A 5,039-nucleotide genomic window follows, 5' to 3' on the forward strand; every position below is an offset into this window, starting at 1 on the left:
AAGGGATAAAACCCATCGGATGCAAGTGGATCTTCAAGAAGAAGACCAACATGGATGGCAACATGCACACGTATAAGGCACGACTTGTGGCGAAAGGATTCCATCAAATACATGGTATTGACTATGATGAGACGTTTTCGCCCGTAGTTATGCTGAAGTCCATCAGGATCCTACTTGCCATAGCCGCATATTACGACTATGAGATATGGCAAATGGATGTCAAGACCGCGTTCCTTAACAGGAACTTAACCGAGGATGTGTACATGACACAACCTGAAGGTTTTGTCGATCCAAGGAACCTGAGGATGGTGTGCAAGCATCAGAGGTCCATTTATGGATTGAAGCAGGCTTCGAGGAGCTGGAACCTTCGATTTGATGAGACAATCAAAAAGTTTGGTTTCTCACAGAACGAAGATGAGCCATGTGTTTACAAGAAGGCTAGTGGGAGCACAGTTGTATTTCTAGTGCTGTACGTGGATGCCATTCTCCTTATAGGGAATGATGTTCCTACCTTGCAAGACGTTAAGTCTTGGCTAGGAACGCAGTTTTCTATGAAGGACCTAGGAGAAGCGGCCTATATTTTAGGCATCAAGATCTATAGAGATAGATCGAGGCTTCTTCTGGGATTGTGTCAGAGTACTTACATCGATAAGGTCTTGAAACGGTTCAAGAAGCAAGATTCCAAGAAAGGAACCTTACCAATGAGCAGTGACACAGTTCTCTGCAAGAGTCAGTGTCCTACGACACTTAATGAGCGAGAACGCATGGATAGGATTCCATATGCTTCGGCAATTAGATCCATCATGTATGCCATGCTTTGTACTCGACCGGATGTATCCTACGCGTTGAGCATTACGAGTAGATATCAGTCAGATCCAGGTGAGTCACACTGGATCTACAGTACTTGAGAAGGACTAAGGATGTGTTCCAGTCAGACCGTGGATGACTACAGATCGCAGCCTGGCTATGTTTTCTACTTGAACGGAGGCGCTGTTAGCTGGAAGAGTTCCAAGCAGGCGACCGTTGCAGATTCTACTACAGAAGCTGAGTATATTGCAGCGTCGGACGCAGCAAAGGAAGTTGTTTGGATCAGGAAGTTTGTTGGAGACTTGGGTGTCATTCCTAGTGCTGATAGCCCCATTGCTCTGTATTGTGACAACAATGGAGTGATCGCACAAGCGAAAGAACCCAGATCCCATCAACGATCCAAACACATACTCAGACAATTTCACCTTATCAGGGAGATCATAGACAGAGGAGATGTGCACATTTGCAAAGTGTCGATAGATGACAACATTGCCGATCCGTTGACGTAGCCTCTCCCTTCGTCGAAGCATGAGGGTCATGTTAGGGATATGGGCATTAGATGTTTAGCAGTTCATGATTAGTGCAAGTGGGAGATTGTTGGTTTAGTGCGCTATGATGTACTGTTTATGAGCTTTATTTAGATACATTTGATGCATTGATACTTTCTATGGTTTATGAGAGTATTTGATTCATTACATGTTCTTGTATACTAGATATGTTATGAAATCCATGTATCATTATGAATGATACTGAACTCTCTAGTCTTGTGTCACTATGAGAATGATGACATAATAAGACTAGTATGAAGTGTGATTGATGATCATATAGATGATCATAGGTATTGGATACGATCACAGTCATAGGTATTCGTTGGAGAAGGAATACTGGATTGACCCGCATGAGATTGTCACATGGACCAGCGTCATGACTGGAATCTCATATGGCGGTTCCATGATTGGATCCTAAGACCTGAGATATCTACGGAATCCAACATGAGGAGTTGTGTGCTTTGATTACGTCAAACGTCCTGCGTAACAGGAGGACTATAAAGGCGTGTATCAGGTACCGAAACGAATCATGTGCTAGATTGTAGATAGTCAAGACGGGTTTTGTACCTCTCGTAAAAGAGAGAGATATCGCTGGGCCCCTCGTGTGAGCGAGACTGTAGAAATGTGTGGCCGCACTATAGACGAATGTTGTCTATTTCAGACAGTTGAAATCAGTGAACGAGAAAGCAGTCGAATCAGATAAGGTGGCTTGTCCATGCCTTATATTCGACATATGATATCGTGATACAAAAGGATCATCAAACGGAATCATCACTGGCGTTCGTAGGATCACAAACAAACTCTATTCGAGATAGGTAGTCATAGTGTCTTGCTAGAGACCGCCTATGACTTGTATATCCGGAATAGAGATTTCGGGTTATACTGCTATATCGAATGAGCCTACAGGGTCACACACGCAGGGAAGGACAAATGCACGAGAAAACGTCGAGAAATCGGGACAAGAGGTCCGGACCGTTCGGTCTAGGAGTGGACCGAACGGACCGGAGCATCTAGTCCGAATGGACCAAATTGTTGGACCGAACGGACTAGAGAGTCCAGTTCGAACGGACCAAGTGTTGGACTGAACGGACTGACCCTCGGACCGAACGGACCTAATTATATGACTGGTTCGAACGGACCAAGTGTCCAGACCGAACGGACTACTAAGCAGTCCGTTCGGTCTGGGTTTCGGATTTAATTTTAAAATCCGGATCTAGGGTTAATCACTTGAATAAGAGGAGATTAAGAACCCTAACACTAAGGAGCCGAAATAGAGAACTTCTTCAGACCTTTTTGGAGAGTCTAGAGGGTTGAAGAAGTGATCTAAATCTCGTTGTTCTCAAAGCACATCATCGAATAGAAGATTGAGTCCTAGCAGACAAGTTCTAAAGGTTGGAATCCATCCCGAGGTGTGGATACGTGTAGAGGGCAAGGTATTCTTCCTGCCTACAGTGATCGGACAAACATATCAATTGATACAGACCCCGGATCGATTGAGGTAAGCGTTCTATCGTTTCTACAAGATCATGCATGATAGGTTTTAGGGTTTTATCAAAATTTTTGTTTTACATCCGCTGCGCAAGCCCTAGAACTGATCTCTTAGGAATAGGATTCGCTTATGAGATCCCAGGAAACCCAACAGCAGTGCACTCGAGAGACGTATTGGAGAAACCGAGATGGGGCAGTTTTGCACTCGGGAAAACGAAGATTGTTTTTTTGTGATGTGTAGATCTGGATCCAAGGGGGAGTGTTGGAACTTTGGATCAAGCTCGTTTGATGCGGAAGGAAAATGATAGAAGACAAAGCAGTTGGAGGAAAATAAAGAAGAAGTTTACGTTGGTTTTTGGTGCAGTTTGTAGAAGTTATAAATGTGAAGTTATGTTGCAGTTTTATTTTGCGGTTATTTTTATGTCTTTAAATACATGGGTTAGTGTATGTAGAATATTATTGCAGATTGGTCTTTCTCTGTAATCCTCTCTTTTGAGAGTTTCGTGCGTATAAATATTTGTTATGTGAAAGTATTTCGATTTATAAAAGTTATCAGTTTTGGTAGACATTTTATTACTTGTAAACCCTTCATGTTAGTAATTTTGCTGTTGTGGACTGGACCATTGACATATTGGTTTTAACAATGGAGTTCCAATTGATGAAAAATTCTTTATCGAAAAATATCGCTGGAAAGCACAATTCTGATATTGTTGCGTCCTTAATCCCTGATGATGTTGGTATTTTTAGAGTAAATGAATGGGGTTTATTAATAATCCATCAATAGATTCATAGTTATATGTATTACGGATATGGTGGAGGAGTTAAATAATCGTAAATGATATAATATGGATCGTTGAAACACATATGTGTTTGGCAGTAAAGTTGTTCGGTTTGTGAGTGAGGTATACCTCAACTCGGGTGAAGTAGAACTCAGTCTTCATGAAGTTTTCATAACGAAATCGAAATTTCCTTTACAGAAATGTAACTCGGTCAATGTTAGATCTACTCGGACCATGTTGCTTTTCTAAGAAAAAACTCGTGTTGCACATAAATTTGACACGGCCCATGTCAGGTGGAACTCGATCTGAGTCAAAAGTCTATGAGAAGTACTTCGTGTTGTGTCAAGTGTAACTCGGAACATGTCAGTTATATACGAACTGATGCGATTCTTCGCGTAATAACTGCAGATTTTGCAACTTTTGGTGATGTTCTTTGGTGTTTATATACTAAAGACGTTTGAATGAGTTGGGCACGAGATTAATTCCAATTTTGAGAGATTTTGAGAGCACTTTCGGAAGTTTCTTGCAAAAACTATCCCGAGAGCTTTCGTTCATCTTCTTCTTCACGTTTTCTTGTCGGTTTTGCTACGTGTTTTTGTTGCATTCAAAGGATGAAGCTCTTGATAGGTTTAGGGCGTATAAATTCGCGTGTCAGGAACACCGGGAACAAGGACATGAATATCTCGAGCATCGAGAAATGACTATGACGGACGGTTCAGAGGACAAATCCATAGTGGTGACTGAGGAAAATGAAGTCATACTTGAAAAAGGACCTCAAGAAGCGGAGGATGACCAAAAAGAGACCGCCAAAGAAACCGAGAAAAACTTGGACGAAATGTCAAAGGAAGCCTTACTTGAAAAGTCCACGATGACATTGCAGAAAATATGCAATGACTATACCGTACTGCACACAACCAAACTTCCGCAACACGAGACACACAGACAAGAAGTTGGGATCAATGCCGCTGGACTCAAGGACTACATGATAACCAAGGAACATCTAAAGTGGCCGCCCGATAAGCATACGAGTCTCATAGGCTACACGTTAGGAGATGATACCGGTACATTCGTTCCTCTTTACATTCTTGTCTATGACTCTTATTTTAATGATCATATAGTGCAGCTTGAGCAAGAAAAGGAAACGGTACAAATGGAATGCTTTTACAAAGAATTCCTCGTGGACACTTGCTGCATTAAAACATCTGCTTCCCTAGAAACAAATCTTGATTCACGGGTAATACAAACTCGGGAGAAGGAAATTCGCTTGAATAAAAGGATGGAAACCACGAGTTCAATCCCACAAGGAATGACTAGCCCAAGCCCCGGACTCATGGATATCAAGAATGACAAACCCTTTGAACGCGGAAAGGCGCAGGAGCAAAGAATTCATATACGTGGCAAACCCCACAAGAAAAAC

General features: G+C 42.1%; 1 pseudogene; it reads left to right on the forward strand.

Moving 5' to 3' along the window:
* Positions 1-5,039, forward strand: part of LOC104822220 — a 16,799-nt pseudogene that overhangs the window by 7,012 nt on the left and 4,748 nt on the right.

This window comes from Tarenaya hassleriana, unplaced genomic scaffold, assembly GCF_000463585.1.
Source record: "Tarenaya hassleriana unplaced genomic scaffold, ASM46358v1 Cleome359, whole genome shotgun sequence".
Classification (NCBI taxonomy): domain Eukaryota; kingdom Viridiplantae; phylum Streptophyta; class Magnoliopsida; order Brassicales; family Cleomaceae; genus Tarenaya; species Tarenaya hassleriana.